The sequence below is a fragment of the Vicugna pacos genome, chromosome 16 (genome assembly GCF_048564905.1).
Source record: "Vicugna pacos chromosome 16, VicPac4, whole genome shotgun sequence".
Lineage (NCBI taxonomy): Eukaryota > Metazoa > Chordata > Mammalia > Artiodactyla > Camelidae > Vicugna > Vicugna pacos.
The window spans coordinates 54233350-54260249 of record NC_133002.1 but is presented as its reverse complement, the minus strand read 5'-3'; positions in this window follow the sequence as shown (position 1 = coordinate 54260249).

Sequence of the window (26900 nt, the reverse complement as noted above, 5' to 3'; positions counted from 1 at the left end):
CCATAAACATGATCTTATGTTACTCAGTAGGGGATTTGTTAAGTCTGCATTTCCAGCAGGTGCTGAATTCAAGCCAGAGAAGTGTTCTTTTTGTTGCATTATCATCATGTTGGTTTTCTTTCTATTAGCATGCCTAAAGAGGAGTCAGTATTGGGATCCCAATCTTAGGAATCCTGAACTTCAGGATAATAGAGTCCTGTCTCAGAGTGATCTGTGAAGCCCGCAAGGACCCACTAATTGAAATCTTGACTATTACAAGTGTAATCTGAAATGTCTGAGAAATACTCAAGCGGACAGATAAAGGCGGATGAGTATCTACCTGCAGGCACACGGGAAGTACCAAATGCCACGGAATCAAGCTTCCGGTTCTTTGTTTCTTTTAATTTGGAAATAAAGGGAAAGGGAGGCGCAGCACTGACGTCTGGATGTCTCAATAAGTATGCAGCTAATGCTGGTTTTCTCATTCAGCCACATCCCCTTTAGGGACATGTGGAAGAAGAGAAAAGATTAGGTTAAGTCGGCGGCATGACCAGAAGCAGCCAGTGCAATCCCACAGGGGTTAATTTGTTCATCTGGCTTTCCTCTAAGGCCGGGCATCGTTTTTGCAACTCGTAAAAGATAAATACTCCCAAAGAGATTGTGGAGGAGAAAGGCAAGTTGGCGCAACGGAGCAAACGCCTTACCCATCTTGCGGCTAGGACTTCCGGAGACTTCAAGAAAGTCTATTGCTATGTGTGTGTGCGATGTCCACGTGGGCACGCAGCCCAGGGTCGGGGCCCACGTGTCTGCTGAGGTGAGGGGAAACCAGCGGGAGCAAGGGCAGGTGATGTGTTCGGCAAACCTGCTGTGTTTGTCATCCAGGGGGAAGACAACAGTTCTGAATTTCAAGTGCATTCCTGCGCTCACACCCCTATTTATTTACAGTAAATTTTTGCCTGTAAATTGTAGTGATCCGTATCATTTATAAGGGGCCGTTTATATTACCTGTCACCCCTCAGCTTCCATCTCTAGCCCACTCCACTTTCCAAGAGGAGTGAAACACTTTCCCCTCCTACACAGCCTGCAACTTTGCACTTGTCACTTTTGGTTCTCTGTATCTCTGCCCAGTGTGGAAGGAACTATCGTTTGGAAGTGATTCACGTCGTCTGCTTTCTTAAGCTTAGTGGTCATTTCTATGATGTCAGAACGAAACCATACTCCCCCATCACCCTCACAGTCCCAGGCACACAGGACTCTGTCACCATCCAACCTCCTGCTGACAGTATGCGGTCAAGAATGTCTTCAGAAGAATATGAGATTTAAACACTTGGTTGTTACAGTTCTCAATTAATCTTGAATTCAAATTATGAGTGACCTTGGCAAGTTTTACTTCTTTATTTGGAACAGTACGAGAGAACTATTTTTCAGAGTTAGTGTGAGGATGAAATGAGTTTATTTTAGGCATAGAGCCTAGCACAATGCAAATATTCAATAAGTATCCAGTAAGATTGTTATTGTCTGAAAAACTGACAAAAACAAAAACAACAATCAAGAATGATATTCTATGCAGTTTGGTGCAGCCATTGTGGAAACAGTATGGAGATTTCTCAAAAGACTGAAAAACAGACTTAAACCATATGACCCAGCAATCCCACTCCTGGTCATATATCCAGAAGGAACCCTAATTCATAAAGACACCTGCACCCCAATGTTCATAGCAGCACTATTTACAACAGCCAAGACATGGAAACAACCTAAATATCCACTGACAGATGACTGGATAAAGAAGACGTGGTATATTTATACCGTGGAATACTACTTAGCCACAAAAACGACAACATAATGTCATTTGCAGCAACATGGATGTCCCTGGAGAATGTCTTTCTAAGTGAAGTAAGCCAGAAAGAGAAAGAAAAATGCCATATGAGATCACTCATATGTGGAATCTAAAAAAAAAAAAGACAAATGAACTTATATATAAAACAGAAACAGACTCACAGACATAGAATATAGACTTGTGCTTGCTGGGGGATGGCAGGTGGGATGGGATAAACTGGGAGTGTGAGATTTGCAGATACTGACTGGTATACGTAAAATAGATAAACAAGTTTATACTGTATAGTACAGGGAAATATATTCAGTATCCTGTGGTAGCTCATGGTGAAAAAGAATATGAAAATGAATATATGTATATTCATGTATGACTGAAGAATTGTGCTGTATACCAGAAATGGACACAACATTGTAAACTGACTATAACTCAAAAAAAAAAAAAAAGAATGATATTTCATTGCCCACCTAACTTCTCAGTAAAAAAAGAGGCAAAGAATTCAGATGCCAAGTTAAAAAGTAATGTAGTTACCAATTCTTCCATTTTTGAGATGAAGTCATTGAGGCTCTAGACAAAATGAACAATGATTCTGATTTCTGTAATCTTTCAATTACTACAGAGCCAAAAGGATCCACTGGGTCCTAACCATTACTGGGATGATCTGTAAGAAACATTATATTCTGAATTGATATCCTTGGGTGCTTTTGAAACTTCTGTATCATATCTTTTCATAGTCACTCAGCTCTGGCCAGTTTGAACTCAAAGAACTAAGTTCATTTTCATTTTAGCTGGAAGGATCCATATTCCAATAAGGCAAGCCAAGATCTATGGGGAAAAAGTAACACAAATCTAAGACTTTTAAATTTAAAATTATTTTAGATTTAAATTTTAAATGATTTTCTGTTTTGTCTAGCATGGGCAAGTGTTCTTTCCATTGAGAAATCGATATTGATAGATCAATATGGAAATCTCAAGTCTTTTCTGAACTCATTCAGAGACTACCAGTTACCATATGCCTTAGTTATCAGCAGCAAGGAGAGGTGTGTTTCTTTGGAACACACACACTCACACGCACTTCTATGCAGTCACGTGGGTTCACAGATGCACACACACTTGTAACTCACATATACTCCCACACACACACACAGTCACACACAGTCATGCAATCATTCCATGTTGGTTATCTAAGAGCCACCAGAAAACTTAGAACCAAGTCTGTGATCCGTGTCTGGCATTCTTAGAAAACAGTTTGGTGTCCACTGTCATGTGAGTTAATATGACCCTTGGCCTTATCTTCATACTTTATTTATTTTTTACCTGATTTTCCCTAGTATTTACTGTTTTTCTTCTTTTATGCGTAATTTTGTAAACACCTCAGGTCCTATGGAATAAGACAGAGAATGAATAAATAAATGAAGGCAGAGGGGGAAGATAAAGCTTTAGCCTGCCCAATCGATTAGATGGCACTGAACTTTCGGTGCCCTAGAAAGACCCCTTCGCTGGGAGTCTGTGGTAGCTCAGAGAGAAGTGCCTGTCCTCACTGCTTTAAAGTTAGGGGTCTTCAATTTATGGCATTTCCTCTTCCACCTCCCTCTTTAGGCAAACCCCTTTCTTTGTTCAACAGACTGTCTTTAAAGTTAGTTGCAATCTACAAAATGTGGTGTTTGCAAATACTTTATCATAAAACAGTTTAATTTGAGGGAAGATGTTCAGTTTGGAGTGTGAATGTTCTAACAAAAATGCTACGATGGACTAAGGTTTTTAAGTATGTGTGTCCCACTTGGACCTCAGAAGCCCAGATGTGATCACCTGTCTCTGTGTAGGGGCTGGGTCTACATCTACCCCTCTGCCCTTGGAGCAGCCCAAGATGCCAAGACCCACACCCGCTTCTCGCCACTGAGGAGACCTGCCCTTGAATTGTTATCCCTCTGTGAATAAAGCAAATCAAGGTCCAGTTGGTAGGGGACCTGAGGGCTTGCAGAACAATGTCCCCCCTTCCTTCTCCACTAACAGCACCTGCCTGCCTGCCTGAAAGAGGCGGGACGGAGTCACATTCCGTCTGAACTCAGGAAAACACCTCTCTCCTGGGTCAATGGGAAAGGAGGCAGCATTAATCCTGTCCTTTGTTTTATTCCTACAACAGGAGTCTGTTGTTTGTGTATAAAGACCCAGCCAAGTTGTATAGAGAACTGATCTCCTTTTGAAATCTGGGGGAAAAAAAAAAAACCCTACACCAAAGCGTTCGATCCCGTTAACGCATCCTCTACCCAGCTGGGCAAACGGCTTCAAATCACCAGGACGCTCAAGATTTTGTTTCCAAGATTAGTGGTCCTCTAGTTAAGCTCTCTCAAGTTCCTTCCAGGTCTATTTAAGAATCTGTAATTTTATCCCAGTATCCTGCTTCTAAGCCAGGACTTGAGCGCGTAGATGAAGACAAAAATAAGTTCTGTTAGACAGTATGCTGCAGGGAAAGACAAAAGTTCTGCCCATTTGGAGCTGCGTCGTTCGCTAATGTCTCAATACACATTCCGGTTAGAAGCTACAGGGGGAGGGATTTCAAATAAACCGTAGGAATGGTTTCCTGATCCTCCTTGTTTCCCAGGGGATGTCTGGGCTTTTTGAAATCTGTTCACTATCTTTTAGGAGATCTTTTCTGAGCACAGGTCTGCACAGAATCAAAGCAATGAAATGATGCTCTCGAGAGTTCTCCCATCCCTGTAGCAATATTTTTCTCCACTGTTGCTTATTTTTCCCTTATCATTAAGAAATAAACTATTAAGACAAATGAACATAATTACAAAACAGAAACAGACTCATGGACATAGAATACAAACTTGTGGCTGCCGGGGATGGGGGTGGGAAGGGACAGACTGGGAGTTCCAAATTTGTAGATACTGACAGGCATACATAGAATAGATAAACCAGATTATACTGCCGAGCACAGGGAAATGTATACAAGATATTGTGGTAGCTCATGGCGAATAAAAAAGCAACATTGAATATATGTATGTTCATATATAACTGAAAAATTGTGTTCTGCACTGGAAATAGACACAACATTGTAAACTGACTATAACTCAATAAAATAAAATTTAAAAAAAGTCATTATGGATTTGAAAAAAGAAATAAGCCATTGCTACTGTTCTGCTTAATTGTGATTGCTCTAAGGCAAACTTACGACGTGCTCGGAGAGACTGTCCGTGGAGCTGACTGACAGCTATTTGAAATCCTTTGCTCTTTGGGAGGGGAATTCAAGACCTGAGCTTCAGCCTGGGTGGGCACCCAGAGTGGAGGACGGTATAGCGGATTCTTCAGACGAGAACGAGGAAGGTCCTTATTCATGAATACTCAGAGAGCACTGGCTGAGCCTTGGGCGTGTTAAAAATGGGAAGCGAGCTCTGGGGGTGAGTTATTCTAGTAGTGAAAGGGAAGCAGGTCCATTTTTGCAGCTGGAGGGAGCCTTAGGACCAGACAGATCCTGTATTCAAGGCCCTTTATTAAGAGCTGCTTCATTCTTTTGCTTTACGTGCCGTCCCCCCATCCCCCGCCTGGCGCCCCCCCATCCCCCGCCTGGCGCCCCCCCCATCCCCTGCCCTGCGCCCCCACCATCCGCTTCCTTTTTCTTATATAAGACAAAGCCTAAAGCTGAAGGAGTGACAGGAGACTCAGAAAGAAACATGAAAGCATGCACATTACAAAGGCAACATTTGCTCAGTTGCTGGCGACATTTTCCCAAGTTTAACAGGTCTTTTCATGCTTTGGAGAACAAGTCTCATGTTTCTGAAAGGCGGCAGCAGCAACCTTTCCAGCGCCAGAAGGGCACTGCCCGTCCAAGGCTGGGCCACCTCCTGCCAGCCCACACTTGTCTCCTGCTCAGCCTGATTAACGGGCCACTGGGATGGCACACACTGGGGGAAGAGCATGGCTGGGAACCCAAATTCCTGGGCACGAGGAGTACCGCTAGCCTCTGCGATCTGCTCGTCTGTGCCTAGCGCTTCGTTCCCAAACCCCATGTTAATAATCCTTAGGGGAACTAGAACACGCTGTACCACCGGGAGCAAGTATAATAAAGTGGAAATCAGTCAGTCCTTCCCCTGGCAACGCGGCCAGAGTGAGTCAGATTTTACATAGAATCTAATATTCCCCTTCAGTTTCAAGAAGGATAACACAACGTATTAAATTCATTCCCTTTCGGAGGGCAGTGCCCTGTTCAGGATGCCAGCGACTCCTCCCATCGCCCGCCCCTACCTCCTGTCTTCCCTTACCTCCTCCTTGAAACTCCCAACACCTCTCAGTCCTTCCGTGCTAAGTTTTCATTAATGGAATTTCGAAATTACTAGGATGATTAAGAAGTCACCGGGACTGCTACTCATCACGCCGGGGAATTGATGGTTGTGAGCAGAGGTCAAGTTAAATCTGGTCCACCTGCTGTTTTTGTACGTCTCCTAAGCAAAGGGTGTTTTTTACATTTTTAAATACTTTTTAAAAATCAAAAAGACAATTTCCTAATATGTGAAAAATATGTAAAATTCACATATCAGCATACACAACTAAGTTCATTGGAAGGGGGTCCTGTTCATCTGTTGACAGGTGGTCCAGGGCTGTTTTTTTGGTGCCAACAGCAGAGTTGAGGACTTGCAACCCACAGAGCCTAAAATACTCACTGCCTTGCCCTTTACAGAACAGTTTTGCCAGCCACTAGTTTAGAGTTTGACCTTTATTTAACCCCCTAAGCTTTATATCTCCCAAAAACAAGGGCATTAAGATCCTTCAGGATTGATGGGATTAAAGCCACAACTAGCTTCAGCTGCAGGGTTCTCTGGAGAAAAGCTGTGCTTTGCCTGCAGAAATGTATTGTGCCAAAGGAGATGGAGGACCCTGAGAGAGTCTACCATCTGCAGAGGCCTGGGAGTTAGCTAGAAAGACGGCAACTCGTATACTCTGAGGTCAGAACGCGCTTGCTCTAAAAATTTGAGTATCGTTTTCTTCCACTGAAGACACTGAAGGTAGGAGCACGTTTCTCTCTCCTTGTGTGTGGTTTATGCATTCCCCTGAAAAAGTTGCACTTAAAATCCTATTTTTCAGTAAACTGAGTAATACCGTCGACGCAGGAGAGGATCTGTGTATTTTAGTTCCCTCTTTTGTCGTATTATATATGGTATTATTTATATCATACTGCGTAACAAATTATGATACACTCAGCAACTTAAAACAACACAGATTTATGATGTCGCTGTTTCTGTAACGGGAGTTCACGCATAACTGAGTTGGCTGTTCTGCTTCAGGATCCCAAAAGGCTGCCATCAAAGTGTTGGCTGGGGCTGCAGTCTAACCCCAAGGCTCAGCTGGGGAAGGACCCACTTCCTGTACACGTGGCTGTTGCAGCATTAGGTTCCTCTTAGGCTGGGAGCCTTAGTTTCTTGCAGGTTATTGGCCAGAGGCTACAATCCTTCCCTTGTCATGTGGGTCTTTTCTGTAGAGCTGCTTACAAGACAGCAGGTTGCTCCATCAAAGCCAGCATTGGGGAACACCTTCCCCCAAGAAAGGTTATTATCTCATGAAATGTAATTATGGAGGTGACATTCCAACGCCTTTTCCAGGTTCTGTTAGCTAGAAGCAGTGGTTTTCAATCACATTCAAGGGTGGAGGAGCACCTGAGGGTGCAAGTACCAAGAAATGGAATGATTGGGAGCTATCTGAGAAACTATCTGCAACATAAAATTATATATATTTCTGCAGATTAACCAGGAATGTCCTCAATGAGGGGTGCGCAAATGTGAGACTTGTGAGAGGAGGTGCAAAGTGATTTTTATTTCTCTTTTGATTACAATTTTTAATAATTAAAAATAAAATACTTTTCTATAGTGTTAACATTTCCCTGGCTGACTAATTTCTCCTTGGTTCTCTCCTTACACCACGGTGTATCCTTCCATCCCCGCATTTATGCTGATTGGCAAACACCAGCTGACACATCTGCCTCCCTCACTGTGGCCTGAGTTCCTTGAGGTCAGAGACTCCAATTTGGCTGTTGCAACCCTGCCTGGCACAAAATAGACTCTCAATAAACGTTCACTGAGTGTGTAAATGAATGAACAAATAAATGCTTTAAACTTTCCACGTGCCTTTTCCCCTTTGATCGAACTCATATAATAAAATAGTGTGATGCAAAAATAATTGTTATATATTTACTTTATATATTCTTCATACAGACTCATACATTTTCCCCCAAATATTGCATGCTTAAAGCCCAGAGCTCACAGAGATTGCTCAGGGCCAGAATTAAAAACCTGTGTTTTTTATTTAAATGCCTTATTTTTTTCTCCTAGGGCTGCAACCTGATTTTTGACCTTGTCTTTGAAATGTTGACCAACTGACCTTGATTCCAAACCACACGTCCCCCTCTAAAGTGTGGTGTAAGTAAGGAGGGAGGGGCCAAGGGCATCTGGCCAAAAAGTTCTCTGATGGAAATGGGAGGTGGGAAGGGTGGAAGTTCTTGTGTTTCATTATGGTTGGAATCCAGAATGTTCTGCAATGTACTAAAAAATAAATGTATTTTAGCAGCCCCTTTGCTGGGGAAGGCTGATTTTTGAAAGAACTTGGGAGAGAATGTTTTGGTGAACTTGTGTACCGTCCCATAAATATTTTTGCTAAAATTATAGAATTGTCTGTTTCCTTTCAAATTGCATCAGGACCCAGGCAAGAGCGATGAGTTTTTAATGTGGAAATTTCATGCACACATTTCGGCTTCCTCCTCTTCTTCTTCAACTTTGCCAAGTCTCACTTTATGTTTAGTGAAGATTGATTTATTGGTGCTTTCTTGGCCTACCTGCTGTGTTATGCAATTCCTTACCAGATTCAGAGACACAACCATCAGTTTGCAGACTGGTTTAGTTGTAGCCAAAAAAGAGGTTTATTGGAATTCAGGCTGATTTATTTGCTGTGCTGAATGATTTTTACATAGCCTAAAGCTTCATCCTTCTCTTTTCTTCCTTCTTTGAAATTAAAAAAAAAAATTAATGAGACACAGTGCAACTTGTTCTGTCCCTCGGGGTGCAGGAAAAAAGACTGATCTGCGGCTGTTTGGAAACTGCAAAATGAGAGAAGTTGTTACTTTGGGTGGTTGGAGAGAAGAAGCTTGACTTTCTTTTTCCTATAAAATGTCGGTAACTGGGCAGAAAAGAGGACCCAACAGGACAAATACGCTCATCTTTGGGACCTGTCAATGGCAGAGGTAGGGGCTGAGGCATTGCTACTTCTAAAGGGGAGGTGCCGTGACCAGGGTCACTGTGCCTGGCCTCCGCCCTGGGGTTTACCTGCTGTGGACAGACTTCCGATGCACCTTCAATCCTGTTGAGTGTAACTGACATGAATGCTTTTTGGGCCAACGTCCCAGTAATTTACCTAGCATCTCCTTCGCTCTGGGCATTGCCAAGAATAGAATCCAGCTCAGCCCAGAATGAGTTTGCTCCAAGTTCTCATCAAACATAATTTCCACTTGTTTTCAAACTGATAAATTTTGAAAGGAGCATCTCCTGTTCACTTTGGCTTCCTGAGATAACTGTTCAGCTGCACATGTCTTTGCTTTGCATCAGCACAACTTGAGCGGTATTTATAATCCAGCGTATTATCTCACGTTCAACAGCACATGCTGGGTGAGTCAGGAGCCTCCTAATGTTGGTGAAAAAGGAACTTAAAAGTTATTAACCCATGCAAATTGGGTAAGGTGTCATTAGGGATGACTGTTAGGGGCTGAGATGTGTACCACCTCCCCCCCCAAATCCACGTGCTTAAGTCCTAACCCTCAGTTCCCCTGAATATGACTAGACTTGGATAGAAGTTCTCTCAAGGAGTAATTAAGGTTAAAGAAGATCACTGGGGTGGGCCCTAATCTGATAAGGCTGGTGTCCTTATAAGAAGAAGGCACTGGGACTTAGAAAACACAGACCAAGGGATGACCACGTGAGGTCACAGAGGGAGGGCAGCCATCTGCAAGCCAACGAGGCAAGCCTCAGAAGAAACCAGCCCTGCTGACACCTTGATCTCAGACCTCTAACCTCCAGAATTGTGAGGAAAAAAAAAATTCTATTATTTAAATCACCCAATCTGTAGAGATTTGTTAGGGCAACACTAGCAAACCAACACGAGGAGTTAATTTTCTAGGCAAGGTGCCGCCTTCAGGCAAAACTGCTCTCTCTGGGTGGAATTCACGTTAGACCTCATTCTGACGTGGCTGCATTTTCCCTGTTGCATGGTTTATTTGTGCAAGAGGCTTGTCTTGTCAATCCACATGTGTTCCCTTGACTTTCTGGTGTTTATCCTGGCATCAGGACTATATACTGACTCCTCCGTGGATATACGAAAGGCATTTACAGAAGGTCTGGAGGACGATTTTCTTCACTGAGATTATAACGGTGAAAATAAGAGTAAGTGGGGTGTGAAAGGACCATGGTTTTAGTACCTACGTGGATAGACTTACACCACATTACCTAAGAGCCATTCCTCTTAAATAAAAATGGCTACTTGATACCGTAGAAAAAGCATTAAACTGGAAGGAGGTAATATATGTGAAATCCCTCAGAAACTTTCGAGTTGTGGATAATTGCAGTCTGATCTTTCGAATACCCTTGGGATGTAAGTGGGGCAGTATTATCACTGCCATTTTTTGGCTAAAGGGACAAAGACTTGAAGAATGTAAGAGATTTGTAAATGAAGTGTTTGAATCTCAAACTCAAGTCTTCGGGTTTGAAAGTCTGCCCCTTTCCTCTCCCTCCACACCGACCCTGTAAACTTAGTACATTCAGTGAGGAAAGGAAGAAACACACGTAGCATAGAAACTGGTCAGTAATGTTGGGTAAAACTGATGTTTTTACCGCAGTAAAAATCTCGGTAAGAAGCAAGCTACATAGGAAGGACTGGTCGATTTTTGTTCATTTATGACTTAATAAGGATTCTTAAATACATCTTTTGTTAAACAGTCTTGATAAAAATCATGGAAAAGGCATTAGTCTACTTTATTAAAAAGAACAGTGTGATGTGCATAATTTGTATTTTATTCTGCTTATTAGCTATGATATAATTTCATGTTTTAATTTGCAGAGTAGGATTAGACCATTATGGAAAAGTCTGAGATGGTTTGAAGCTATTCTGACCTGGAGTTCTACCTGAAATGAGCTATTTGGATTCAAGAAAATTAGCAAAATCTGCGCAGGCACTTTGTCGTCAGTGGAATTTGGGGAGATTAAAGCTTCCATTGAAGGGGAAGGTATGGGGAACTTATTTTGTGCCTGGCCCCAAGACAGGCAACAGAAAGTGCACAACAAAAATAATATTTGAGGAAGTGGAACGTGGAGCAGTGAGAAATGTATGGGAGGAAGAGATAAGGAGAATTCATTGTGAAGCCTTGTGTAACTCAGGTTTGATGTGAGTGTGACCACAATAATATTTGATTGACACTTTAAGTAATTTTCTTATGGACAGTACAGAGTTGAGCCATATTTTAAAACTCATTCAGACAATTGCTGTCTCTTCATTGGTGCATTTAGACATTTATATTTAATGCGATTGTTGGTACGCATAGCTAGGTCTACCATTTAAAACTTTCCTCTGTTTTTCTTCACTGTTTCCTTCTCTCCTCCTGTTTGCCCTTTCTTATTTTTTATTAGGTTATCTGAAGTGTACCCCACTCCCACCCCCGTTTTGGCACTCCATTTTAATGTATCTATTGAGATTTTGATTATATGTTTCCGGAGAGTTATTTTAGTGATTAGTCTAGGGGTTACAATATACATGCTCAGTCTACGTACAATCAAAATGTTACCACTTCAGGCTGAATATAGAAACTTCCCTACCATGAGGTTCTTTTTATCCTCCACCCTTTGTACTGCAGTTGTCGCATAGTACCCTGTACGTACTTGAACAACGCCGTCAGATAATTGTTGTAAGTTTGTTTCAATTATTAAACCTACCTTAAAGAATTCAAGAATTGAAAACAGCCCATTATTTTTACCTGAACACTTCCTATTTCTGTTTTTCTTCCTGTTTCTCCATGTTTCAATTTTCTGTCTGGCAAGCTTTCCCCTTTTGTCCAAAGAACTTGATTTTGGCCAATATTTTAGGGCAGCTCTACTGACAACACATTCCCTTCTTTTTCCTTCATCTGAGAATGTCTTTATTTCACCCTCAGTGTTGAATCTTCTTACTGAACATAGATTCTGGGTTGACAATTATTTTCTTTCACCATCTAAAAAAATGTCATGCTCTTTCTTTCTGGTCTTTTATGGTAGCTGAGGAGAAATCTGCAAGAATTTAATCATTATTCCCTACAGACAAGGCTTTTTTTCTTGCTCTGGATTCTTTCAAGATTTTGGTTTTGCCTTTAGTTTTCAGCAGCTGGGTTATGTGGATCTGGGCATGAGATTCTTTAAGTTTAATTTTTCAGAGGACCACTTGGCTTCTTGAACCTGTGGGCTTATTCTTTTTCCAAATGGGGAGGTTTTTGGCTATTATTTCTTCCAATAATATGTTGATAGGAAAAAAGAAAGACTATTGACCATAGATGCATTAGCCATAAGACACCCATTTGGCTTAAAAGAGTCCTAGATTTAATTCTAAATCAACAACAACCTGGTTGCAAAGCTGCATCATATGGCAGAAAGTCTGAAGATTTAGCAATCAGATGCCTTACTTAGTTATGTGTTTTTGACCATGTTATTTCATTTCTTCAGGTTTTTTTTTAATTCATGTGTAAATCTAGAGTGTTGGATTTAAGCAGAATCTCTTAGTCTTTGGCTAATGGATTTCCAGTGGGTTTATGCATGGATTTCTACTCACAAACTACTGATACTACTGGGTATGTGAGTGCCTGTGACCGTCAATGGTTGATAAACCACCAAAATGACTAAGCACCTCAACATCCATTATTCTGTGAGCCTATTGAAGGTGAAAAAGAGATTATTTCACAACATTATCCAAAAAACAAGAATCAGAGCAGCAAATTATTGATAAAACAGCACTTAAGGAATGAGTGTAGGACTAAGAACTAGTCAAGAGGGGTGCAAAGAGGGAAAACAGCATGTAAGGTTTGTAAAATATCATCTTATGAACGTTCCTTTTGGTTTATTTAAGATGATTTTGCAGGAAGATCCCGCAAATCCTGTGTTCATTTATAAATGACTCAGCCACAGACGAGAGGCTATTTCCACAGATACCTTTTTTTCTTTTGCTAATGAGTGAGCAGCAAGTAAAACTGGTGAAGGGCTGATGATCACGTCTGCTAAGTCTTGTAGGTGCAAGCACAGAAAACAAGACTGAATGTAATGGTGGGAGCTGTCAAGCGATCCCCAAAGACAGGACACCTAGTACAATGGCCCAAGAAGGGAACAGACGTTGAGGGAGAAGGAAGGCCACGTGAGTGGTCTTGGCGGGCAGTGTTGAAAATGCATATCAAATGGGGTCAGAGAGGTAGGCAGGAGCCAGGTCCAGAAGGATTTTGTAATTTAAGAGTTTATTCCAATAGCACAGGGAACTGTATTCAATATCTTCTAATAACCTTTAATGAAAAAGTTTGGGTCTTTTTGAAAAAGAATATGAAAATGAATCAATGCATGACTCTCTATGTGCATGATCGGGACATTGTGCAGTACACCAGAAATTGACACATTGTAACTGACTGCACTTCAATTAAAAAAAAAAAAAGATTTTATTCCACTTCCCACTGGGGAACATTGGGAGTATTTTAAGGCAAGAACTGAACTGATTGGATGTTTAAAAGCTCACTCTGGACACTGTATGAACAAAAATGGCTTATGTCTCTATTGTTATTAAATTATCATTAATCGAGTACCTACTTTGTGTTAGACATTGTGTTAGGGGCTTGGGGTGCAAAGATGACTGAAGAGGTTCACCGTCCAAGGGGCAAAGCAGATGTGTGGTCATGTAATTATAATTTAGGATGATAAGGACTTTTTAAGGCATGTAAATAATTGTCCCCCCAAACAAATCCCTTCTTCAGCGACTTACGTGTGTGTCAACCCTGTCCCTAACATGAGAATCATCTTTACTTCAACCAATACTCTACTCTAGAATTACGGTTGGGATTTAGGGAAGAGATAAAGCAAGCAAGAAACGAAGGTCTCTCCTTCAATCATTCTTTTTTGTTCCCTCCGAAGAATAAGCGTGGAAGTTTAAGAGTTCAGAACATCTTTCCTGGACTAGTAGCAGTCGTATTAAACGTAGTAGCAGAAGTAGAAGCAGTGATAACAATAACATTGGTTTTCTGCTCATTTGTATTGTGCTGTGTAGTTTGTATATTGTTTTATGCATATCTTTTGTTTGTTAACCTCATTATTCTCAAGACCTCGTGGTGGAATAATAAAAACTGGCATTTTACCTTGTCTATTTCACCAACAAAGAAACAGTGAAGGGAGTCATCTCAGTGATGTTCAGACTTCTAAAATGATGACCCAAGAAGTGTGTTTTGTTTTGTTAACATGGTAAACACATTTGTACCTACATATCGTATGGTACGTCTAAAATACAAGTTCATGAGACAGTACTGATCCTTGCTACATATACACAAAGTCCACAAAGCACTCTCCTATTTTGTATGTATTTGTAATATGCTATTCCATTTTTTTAAAATACAGATCACAACCAACTAAACTGACGGACTACACCCCACAGTTTGAAAAACTTTAGATTAAATGTTGGCCCAAGATCACACAGCTGATAAACTTGAGTGTCCGGTGTTGAAACGCAGGTCTCTGGGCTGAGTCTAATTATTTTTCTCACATAACTCACATCTCTGGTCCTACTTTGTATCTTTTCCAATCTAACCAGCTGACTTTGGTGGGATTTATCTTCCTTAAAAAAAAAAAAAAAGGCTACTGCATACAGATACACAAATCTTTGCTTCAATCTTCAATGACAGAATATGGGCAAGGGACCCCATATTCTTCCCTTGGTGCCCCTAGCAGGTTTGTAAATGAGTTTCCTAATGTTAGTGTCCCTCCCTTGTGAATTTCACAGCTTCTTTCAAATGTCCCTCACACCTGTTCTAAGCTTTACGTAAAATGTTTTTTGCCATTCCCTGAAGATACCACACACGCCCTACCTTAGACACATTGTTTGTAATGCTCCTGTGCTGGAAATATCGCATCACTGCGTACCATCAGCCACCCCTGTAGACTGGCGGCAACCTCTTAGGTATCAATGTGAAGTAGAAATTAGTTACTTTGGCTTAAAATCAGAATTAATATGCGTTTCAGAACATAAAATTACCCTGGGACAATGGTATCAGGTAAGTGTGAATACATAAGCAAAATAATTCGGGTTTCAGTGGATTAAGGTGGAAAAAGAAAGAGGAGTTTTCTCCCTAAGTGCCTGGTTGTTCCAGAATATGAAAAACAATTGTGGAGGGGAAGCACGGATGGACACCGAAGCTGTAGAAGGTTTGCAGAAAAGGAATCTTTATTTGCTTTGGTTTATAATACCTGCAAATACTGAGTCTGAAAAGAAGTAATAAAATGTGTTAAAATTTTGCCAAAATTGGTTCAGTTTAATTGGCTTATTTGAAAGGAGGACAAAAGCTGGTGAATCCTTTACTGCCAAATATTACATTAAAGCAAAATCAAGCTATCTTACTTAGTTAAGACGATAAATTACTCTTGAAGTGCTAGTTACTAGAGGTTGTGATAAGTTTTTCTTTGTCTGTGTAATCTGCTCAGATAGCAAATGTTCCATATCTCACCATATAATTGTGATTCATGTTCACTTTATCACACCTTTTGATTATTTAAAAAAAACTTGTAATGAAATTAAAGTTCCTTACAGTCGTAATTTCTTACTATGTTAATTTTAAAATAGTTTAATATCATTTTATTTTGATTAAATAGGTAACTAATTATTGTTTCTCAGGCAGCCATGAACCTCTTGCAACCAAGTGACAAAATGTGGGTTAACACACTTGATTTTGTCTTCCCAAGAGCAGGCCCTAAAATCAAGGGATAAAAATCAGGGCACATTTTCCACCTAAAAATATCTTTAGGATTTCTTGGAGGGCCTCTGGAAAATCACAGTGATCTGTTTCTTCATCTTATAAAAAGAGAGATGCTAGAAATAATTATGAGTGTTACACATGTTCCATGTTTCTTAATTAGATCAATTCTATTCTAAATGGCATGGGAAGAATTGTCAGGTTAGAAGGAATGTTCAGCCTTTTCTCGATTAAGTCGATGTAGGGAAAATGTGATAATTATGGGCTTTTTTCCCCAGATACTGTACACTTCATGGGAAAGCCCTAGACATGTTTCGATGCTTTCTCTGTTCATAATGCATCCTTATCCTCAAGGAAAATGGTGATTTCTCTCTGTGAAATGTTTTGCACCATATTCCAATAGAATTTGACTCCCATCATTATATTTTTGGTTACTATACTAAATTAACCATAGCCTTTCATTCTTATTATCAAAGAGGTCTCTGTCGTCCCATGACACTCACCTAAAACGCAAGCTGTAGCAAGCTCACGGCGTTTCGCCTCCAAGCTCCAGGCTAGAGTTTGCATCTTTAAGACAAAAGAGTCTTACAGTGAGATTCTCTGTGAATAGATTATCTGAACATTGGGTACGTCCAAGAACAGGCTTTTGGTACAGGATTCTGAGCTCACACTGCTTGGACGATTGCAGGCTGCTTAGGCGGGCTGAGTCAGGATGCCCAGGACCTTTTTTGAGTCCCGAAACAGACATACTTCACGAAAGCGTACCACTCACTCTCACCATCCAGCAGAACGTGAACATAATACATGGAACCAATAAGAAGAATCAGAGTATGTTTACTTATTTAAACAGAATATTGTTAGCGCTAGTTTTTAATGTTCATGGATCCATGACGAGGTCTTTGCTCTTCCATCTACTAAATATCAGTTTAGTAGACTAGTAGACTGTGTACTTGTAAACTGAAATGAAACATTTTAAAGTGGTGTTCAGTCTCCCTGTCTCTCAGAATCCAGACACCAGTACGCCTACTGAGCTGCCCATGGCTCTGTCCTCTTGTGTACCAGGACTCAGCTGGACCAATGAATTATGCAACCAGGATCACACAGGAGGGTCATGTTTGAGAATCTCTCGTTTAATCAGGTCCAACAAGCCCAGGGGGAAGGAATAAGGCTTGACTTTATGTGTGGAGCCAATACCTATACAATTCTTCCAAGAACATAAACCTGGGCGTGGTTCACAGGTAAGAATGGCGCTACTTCCTGGAAGGTCAGGGACTTGAGAAGACTTTGCAAGCTTCAAGAGGAGTGAAATTCAACCAAATTCCTAAGTACTGTGCACGAAATCTGGTGGAGCATGTGCCTCGGGCTTGGCTTTCTGGTCTAAGGATAGAAAAGTAAATGAGAGAGGGCTTTTTGAAAGTCCAAGCAAGATTTCTTGTGAAATTTCTCAACAGAAGTAAATTCTTTTGCAATAGCGTTTACTCAGTATTACACGGTTCTTGTTTTTCAGAGTAAATTCAAGGAGGGTTACATGGTCAGTCGCAACCTTGCTGTGGGTCACGTACAACAAGACAAGCCTTCCTGGATCAGAAGTGCGAGCTTTGATTGTTTACGATCACAGGAGCTGAGCAGACAAAGGAGGATGCTAGAAAAATAACCCAAATAATACAAACTTCAAACTAGGAAAAAGAGATCACTGGGAGTTCTTTGAGAAAGGAACCTTAGATTTCTATAATTCTGCGTATTTTACAGGTTTACAATGGGGCAAAGGGGAAGACTTTTGTCCAGCAAAGATGCAAATGTTTTCTGACCAGTGAAATAGTAATTCCAAAGGTATATTACCCTGTATGGCATTAGCCAATGTTGCATCTGATTCAGTAATCCAAACTTTCTCTTATTAAATTTTATATATCTATGCACGTTCACATGCACACGTGTGTCTCTGCTTTACGTTGGTTCTAACATCCCATTTATGTCACCCAGGAGTTAATAATGAATAAATGACTTAATAATGAGTTGATGTTAAGTAAACTCTTTGACGTGTGTTTTTATTTGCCCCTTGTTTGGTGAATGAAGAATGATGGCATGTCTACAGAACCAGCTCACTGTCTTATACATGAGGTTGATTTTTACTTCCTGTAGAAAATCTTTATTAACATAGATGAGAGGGAAGAGTGTAGATTACCAGTAACAGGAAACAGGTGAGTAAGGGAAGTGACGTGTAGAGGCACTAAATTAGGATTTAACACAGAGGGAAGATTGTTTTTTGTTTTTTAAAGAGAAAGAGTGGGTGTGTTGATTGACACGTTGGTTGACTAGGTGGAAAGAACTAGTGAAGTTGTCCAGACACCAGAGCGGGAGGAGACTGTAGAAAGGGGTAGGGCAAAACGCTTTGGGATAAGCTTTGAATGGAAGACTGAGATGGTACGGAAAAAGTAGAGGTAACAGGAATCAGGAAGGTAGTGAGACTAAGAAAATGAAATTGTAGCAATCTGTTTGATGGTAGATTTTCTCCTGTAGCCCAAAGCCATTCAAATAGGAAAAAAAAAAAAAAGCATTGTTTTCTTTGCAGTGATACACTGGAAACATTTTTAGGAGCTCATGGGACCAGAGGTTACACTGAATTTAGTGAGAATGAGAGAATGCAAAGTTGAAGGAAGAGGAAGTGAAATATTAGAGGTTTAAACAGTAATAAGACAAATCTAGAGGTCATGCGTGGGAGCGAGAGTTGCTGAAAGAGGAAAGTTAAAAGTCTCAGCTATGCATTTAAGGAAAAGCCAAACCAGCATGTTGCCTATGGCATTTACATGGGTAGCCACACCATCTTCTGAAGTTGGGTGGTAACAATAAGTCATCAGTGGTACTAAAGCAAGTGACTTTATTAGTCAAGAAATTGATAAATGCTCATAAACAAGAGTGGAGAGAAGTACTGATGAATAATTTTACCTAAAAAGGAAAAGAGGGATTTTGGTTTTGTTTTTGTTTGCTTTCAATGGTATATAAGAATAGATTGAGAGTTGCAGGATAAGAGAAAACTGACCCTAACTTTGGACCGTGTCTGTTACAAGATGCATGAACGTGTAAGGACCAAGCACCGGACAGGACCCCAGTAAAAACTGGGGTTCACAGGAGGGAGCCAGGTTGCAGTTACGTTCAGAAAGAGGATGGAGCAGCTTGTAAAGAAGTAGACATTATGAAGTAGTTTTTTATAATGAAATAAAGGCTTTAGAGTTCAGGAGGCCCTACAAATTACATGGTGTAAATCCTCGCTCTTCACTTGCCAGTGAAAACTGTTTTACCCCAGGCCTTGTTTATCTATTCAAGAAAAAAGGGATGATGATAACATTTACTCCTTGTTAAATACTCATCCAGCGCTTGACATGTAATTAGTGCTTTGTAAATGTTAGGTGGTATTTATATGGTGCCAAGGAGATCGGTAGGGGGCCAACTAGCCAGTGGGAAATGCAGAGGCAAACTGGGAAGAGAGCATGACAGCGAACCAGAGGCTGAAGTGTTCTGCATTGTGGGACAGAGAAATACTTTAAGAAACAGACAGTATGGGCCAGAACTGAGCAGTGCCGCTGAGAATGTGATCGAGTGGGAGGTTGGAAGACATATTTTGAAGACAGAAGGTATAGGACTAGATAAATAGTTACAAGTGGTTAAAAAAAAATTTAAAAAAAAATTAGTTCCAGGTGGTTCTGTGAGAGAGAGCGTGGATGAAAGATTTCCAGGATTGGAGCCTCTATGACTAGAATGGTGACACCACTGACAAAAGCAAGAAATTTAAGAGGAAGTTCAGTCTGAGAAAGGGGTATGGCAATTCTGGGATTACTTCTGTTTAAAACATAGTGACTTGTAAAAATTCCATATGCTGTCACTTATATGTGGAATATGAAAAAAAAAAAAGACAAACGAACTTATTTACAAAACAGAAACAGATTCACAGACATAGAAAACAAACTTATGGTTACCAGCGGGGACAGGGAGTGGGAGGGGATAAATTGGGAGCTCAAGGTTTGCAGATACTAAACTACTATATATAAAACAGATAAACAAGTTCATGCTGTATGGCTCTCGGGGAGCTATATTCTGTATCTTGTAGTAACTTATGGTGAAAAAGAATATGAAGATGAATATATGTATGTGCATGTATGACAGAAGCATTGTGCTGTTCACCTGAAATTGACACAACATGGTAAACAACTGACTATATTTCGATAAATAAATAAATAAATAAATAAATAAATATAAAATATAGAGGGGAGTGTTAAAGTGCATGCTTAGCATGCACAAGGTCCTGGGTTCAATTCCCAGTACCTCCTCTAAAATAAACAAACCTAATTACCTCCCCCCTCCAAATAAAATAATTAAATAATACAATAATAAATTAATTTTGAAAATAAATAAAAAACAGTGACTTATAATTGACTATACTTCAATAAAGACAAATAAATAAATAAAAGGCCAAAAAAAAAAATACAGTGACTTGATTATGCTAGTCAAACATTCAAGTGAAGATATCCTGTGGGCAGTTGGAAACGTGAGACCAGAGATTAAGGGTGTGGCAGAGACTGGCTAAAGGCTCACCACCAGTTCCATGTAGCCCCTGAAGCTACACAGAAATATTCCATTTCCGGCTTCCTTGCACTGTGTTTGTAGCCGTGTGACCAGTGTGACCATGGAACAGGAGAAGGAGGGAGGCACACCATTCCGGGACGATCCTCAAAATTTTTCCATTTCTTTCTCTTCCCCTGCCATTTGCGTGACTGAAAGTGAGCTATATCGGCATGGCTCAGCCAGACCAGAAATGAAGGCTGTTTCCCTAAATCACATTCAGGGACAGAGACACCTTCAGCCCTGGACTGTGATCAAAGCGGGCAAACAGACTTACTGCTTTAAGCCAATGGTATTTCTACCTAGCCTACAACAACTAATAAAACAGTGAGACTGGAGAGCTGCAGAACTATCTTCTAAGCCACTGCATATATTCCCAAATAAAAATGTGTGCACGAGCTGCATCTAAATTACCTGGACAGGGTGCTTTTAAAAACGAATATTCCTGACCCTGAACTAGATCAACTGGTTTAGATGCTCTGGTGAGGAGCCCCTGAAATTTTATTCTTACCAAGCAGACTAGGTAATTCTGAAGTGGAATTCCACCTGTCTAGGAAAATAGTGGAAGTCATGAACTGGAAAGGGGAAGAGAGAAAGTGAGGGCAGGGATGATGGTTAAGGGTCAAGATAAAGAACTTGGAGACTACTTGCATTTCTGCAATGAAAGAAGAAAAAAGAAGCTAAAGACAGCGTTAAAAAAAAATAGAGACAACAACAAGGAAAGCAGAAGACAAAACAAGAGAAGATTTCAAGCACTTGTGGTTCATCTATAATGTCAAATATTTCATGACAGTGCTTCTCAAGTGTTCAGGCATAGACGAACTGCAGGAGCTATCCTGTTCAACTACAGATAAGGTTTCAGTAGGTCTGAAGGGAGACAAGAGTTCTGCACAGCTACCAAGCTCCCAGGTGATGCTGACGCCGCAGACCCACAGACCACACTTCAAGTAGTGAGCCTTTAGAGACATTAATGCAGCTTAACAAGGAACCAGCCATTGGCTTTTCTAACTGGGGTGTCAATGATGACTTTCAACGAAGAGGTTTTTAAGATGGTAAAGAAGAAAGCCAGAGGATGTGGGTTTAAGGACCATGTGGTTAACGACGCAAGAGACGCATTTCTTTCGGACTCTACTTGAAAACTGAGGCTAAAGAGAAGAGAAGGGAAAAAACACACAAGTGGAGCAGGGTTCTGGACAGGAAAATTATTTAATATAAAGAACATGGTGGGCTGAGATAAAAAGTAAATTAGAAACGTCAGACATTTGCCATCTACTGCTTAGGAACATAGAGGTCCAATAACACTTTCCTTAACGAAGTCACAGATCAGTCAATAACACCCCCCCCATATTAGGACGACCTTAAAATATTTAGCTCTCATTACCTTATCCCCATCTTACATACCATTGTTTTCCAGGATTTTGTTTCCACATCGCTTCCTTTCCTTATTAAATTAATCACTGCTGTTGCTGCCTTACGTGAACCCACAGTTTCTTTTCTCATCGTGCCTTCTTGATAATTAATGTTTTCCATGTGGGTTTAGTATCCTTCTTCCTGAGTCGTCTTGCTCCTCAAAATGTAACTGGGTCAACAGTGCGGGTGTCACTTGGGAGCTTAGTAGAAATATAGAACCTTCAGGATCTAAATGTAATGAATCAGAATCTGCATATTGACAAAATCCCTAGGGGACTTACAGGCACATGAGAGCCTGAGAAGTTCGAAGTGGGACCTACGATGCTACATTTCTGACACCTTCCAGAGAAGGCCCATGCTGGTCCAAGAGATAAGAGATTGAGGTTAATTTAATATCATTAGCTGGTAATAATCTTAGGTTTTGATGCTTGAAAACATCTTTATTTTTGCTTATCTTGGAGGTATTGTTTAGTGTGAAATGAAATTTGAGGTCAAGAGTTATTTTTTTCTTTCATTTGGGAGGTGGTCCTCTGTTTCCTAATTTTGTTTCTTTTTGGGACATTTTCTAGTCAGATAATTGTCCCTCCTTTCTAGGTAATCTGTTTTTTTTTCTCTTGATGTTCTAAAAATGTTCTAAAAATGCTCTCTTTGTCTTTCTATAGTTTCTTTACTAATAGTTTAATTGAGAATTTCTTTTTTCTTTAAAATACTGCTTCACATCTACTGTGATTTCAGAATCTAAGGATTTGAGTCTTAAAAATAAAAAAATAAAAAAATTGTGGAATGTTCTTACTTATTTTCTCTGTGAATATTATCTACTCTGTGTTTTCCCTGTTCTCTCCTTCTGGGATGCTTTTTAAACATTTGGTGAATCTTCTTTGTTTCTTTTCACCTCTCTCTTTTATGTTAAGATTTTGGCCTCTCTCTACTGCATTCTGTATAATTTTTTGAGATCTACCCTTCAGTTTACTAATTCTCTCTCCAGTTGTGCTTTACCTTCTGTTTAACATTTACACTGAATTTAATTTCAATGACTATATAGCCATATTTTCTATTGATGTATGTCTTTCTAGGTTTTTTCCCAAGATTATAATGTTTGGTTTCATGTATTTTGTTCCACCATTTCTCTATTAAATCAATTCAGATGCATTTTTTAAAAAAATATGCATCCATAAATTACTCTATCAAATATTTTTGGAAATCTAACATGTTCTTCATGCAGCATCTTGCTTATGGTGGCTTGTTTCCTTGAGCGGTCCTTCTCAGGCTTCAATATATATCGGAATCATATATATTTTGAGTCATCTTATAAAATTGTATGTTTTGATTCCCTCAGCCTCGGTTAAGGCCTGAGGGTCTTCATTTCTAATAAGCTCCCAGTAATTTTGATGCTGTTGGTCCGCATGTCAGTCTTTGAGTAGCAAGTCCTAGAGTATTTTATTATTTTCTACTACTTGCTTACATTTGAGGGGGACTGGTATGGAGCTTTATGTGAGCTGGACTGAAAAAATCCCTCTGGAAATTGTGTTAACGTCTGTCAGGAACATTAAATTGGGACAATTTTGTGTGAACATATGTGCGTATTCTTTTTTTTTTTTTTTTTGACTTGTGATTTTTCAGGACCATTCAAGTAGCATGAATCTGTATGCCAAAGTGCTTTAGGGCTGGCTTGTTATGAGCTCTCAGAGGAGACTTTCTCCCTCCCTCCCTCCCGTCTAATCCAGAGCCAGAATAAGAAAGCCAAAATTGTGTGTCATATCTCTTGGCTGGTGGGTGGACATTTTCTATTCTCCTCCCTCATTAAAGGTGTAATCCTTCAAAAAGCCTCATTTTCTTTGATGGTGTCAGGTCCAACTTCTTGCCTTGTATGGGCCAAACATGTTCTCTTCTCTTCCAGTTTATTTATTAAACCCAAGTCCTCAGGACAGCCAAACAGTGGGTGGCAGCTTACCCTATGGCCCCAGCTTTCTTTTCATTTTTTTTTTTGACCTCTTGGAGTGTTCCTTATATTTTATCTAATATTTCTAGATGTTGGGATATATTTCAATTTACCTACTATACAGTGTCATTGGGATACAAATCTGTCCAACATTTGGGAGGGTTTCTAAAAGGGATGGTTAGAATTTTTTTTTTTAATGCCTAATATTAACAGTTAAAATCCCAAGAATCTGGAACGTCTCAATTCTAAATGACTTCCAAATAGATGGAATTTTACTTTATTTAACATTTTGTTAACTAAACTCCACCATTATTACCCTGAATTTTTCCCTTTTTAACCATTTGTGTTGGCGTAACATAGACACAGCCTGAATCATCACGAGGGGTGGAAATCGGGTTTGAATCTATAAAAAGCTTTAAAAAAAAAAAAGATGTGATGCCATGGAGACCGATGGTTTTTTTTTTTTTTTCCTTCTCTCTTCTGGAGAAAGATTCAGAACGAAAGGTATAAGCAACTTTAATTTCAGATTACTCAACCCAAGAACAGATATGTCAGCTGTGAGCTTTTGCAAATGTGTCTGGCTCTGGTATCGAAGACACTCTCAAAGAGATGATCCCACTTATGCTTTATTCCCCTTTCTTAACAATGAACTGGCTGAGAAAATACTCATGTAGGCACTTTACTGCTCAGAGTCTTTCATTCTCTAAACTGCCCTATAAAAGAATAAAACACAATCTAAGCAGCTAAGCACCTTGCACTTGAAATATCTGGGGCAGTCATGAGTGCGGATGGAACATGCTTATAGGACCCAAGGACCATAGGGAAGACAGTGGACCCACGTGGCTTAGAATCCTGGGAGGATAAAAAAGGCTTTAGAGATTCTTCTATCACGTTGCTTCCAGATTATCTAGTGTGATGCTCAAAAGAGGCTTTAGACCCAAGAATGATTCAAGCAATCTTTGGGAGTAAAACAGCACAGAGAAAGAGAGCAAAGTGCTATCCAGCAGGGGGAAATAACAGGAGGAAGGCCAAAGTATGAGTGAGCATCTTAAATATAGCCAGCAGTAGTACAGATTCATGTAGTCATCCATTCATGCCTGAACGCCAGGGATGACAGGCTGGTGAGATGGAAATAATATAAAGCGGTACTTAAATGCACGTGCTCTGGAGACAGTCTAACTGGCTTCAAATCCCACCCTTCCCGCTTACTAGGTATAGGGTCTTGCACAACTCACTTAATTTCACTAAACCTCAGTTTCTTCATCTATAAAAGAAAAGCAGCAAAATTTATGGGGTTGTTGAAATCATTATTTTGAAATCATAATGTAAATTGCTTAGCACCATGCCTGGCATCTGGCATGTGCTCCCAAACAATTAAGATGATGAAGATGACAGTGGTGATGGCATTAGAGTTAGTTGGGGTGTGGACAAGGAGGCTGAAAATCAGATCAAACTTGTTTCTTTGATTGTTTATTCATCTGTTTAATTATACACCAGACATTTTACACACATCAGATATTGGGAATTCTGGTCGAGAATGTTAAGCAGAAAACAAAGGTTAGTGCTGTTTCACAGACTGGCCAAAGCTGAGAAGAACAAACTCCAGATGGGGGGAGGCTCCACAACTCACCGCAGCTCATCACTGGCGTAATTGACTTAATCCACCTACAATAAAACCACAGCTAGATGACACCAGGTGTTCAGACTGAATCCACTGTTTCCTCACGTGTCACTTCTGACTTTGGATATGAAGAAACAGTTGGCCATGATGGCAGCAACATTCGGCAATAAGAAGTCGTCCTGCAAGACGATAGATCATAGTTACTTCTGAATTACCCGCTGTTCTGCCAGGAGCTTGACTCTTCCTCAGGGTTATTCCAGTACAACAGAAAGTGCCCTGAAGTGCCTTGGAGTCTGAAATCCACGTCTGAGTGCTGATTTGCCCACATCCCAGTTGTAGGAATCTTACCATGTGAATAATCCTTTCTGATCTTCAGTTTCCTCGTCATATTCAGGACTGTGAAATTAACTAGCTAATGGGAAATCACACAGTGCAGTGGATATTTGTGGATGAGTTGAGTGTTTCCAGATCCTCTTTCCACCGTGTTTTACCCACACCACGGGGACACTGTATCAATGGGCTCCCTTGCCTCTGACTTCTGGTTGAATTTGGCCAACAGGAAGCACAGGATAGGTGGGAAGAGAGTGACGTCAGAGTATTTATCACCTCGTATAACCCCACATACTCTGTGTCAGAAGTCTTCTCTGCGTAGTTCGCTCTCTAAGTATGGGTAGTCGCTACCTCCCCACATCCCTCAGGTAGCAATCGGTAAATCAGTTGGCTCATCTTCTGGTTTTTCCAGTTTGGGGAACTCATTCCAACTGTATCCAGAACAAAAGGAGTTCCCTACTGAGCAATGTGGTTTGACCACCGGCTATCTCAGCATTGCACCGAATGCTCACCGGCCTTTGCCATTCATTCATTTTTCGAGGCAAGGTAATTTCTAAGAATGGGAAATATTTGGGCGTTAAAATTTATTGCCTGTTGTTGAATGTGTTCCAGTAAAACATTCTGTGGCCACCAAAGCTTCAAGATATTGAACCTAGAAGTTAAGATCATTATTTTTGCACCAGCGAAAGGCAAAGTGTAAGGTGAAAAGATGAACTAGTTCTCTACGATGACAAGTTGTAATGCTTCAAGATCTGCTTTATGGACTATTTCTTCCAAATGTGGAATTCAAAGTTATTTTCCATCAAAAAAAGAATTCTTTTGATATTTTCGCCAGAGATTCCAAGCACTTAGCCCCTCTTCAAGCATGGTCATTGCACCATTCCGCAAATACATATGTTTCAGATCTTTGAGTTGATTTGGTTTGGTTTGTAATATCATGGCTGCATGGCAAAGTGATGTGTAATTTAGGAGCCTTGGGTTTTAATGTTGTCATTCTTACCCGCTCTCTATCCTGGGGGACCTCATTTACCTTCTCTCTGTCTTTTAACATTTTCTTAACCAAAATGGGAAAATCACTCTTGCCTCCTTTCTCAAGGAATTGCTATCAGATAACCTAAGATACCTTGTCTATAAGTACTTTTAGTAGATTAACTTCACTGTTTTCAAATAGTCTTGAATAAGC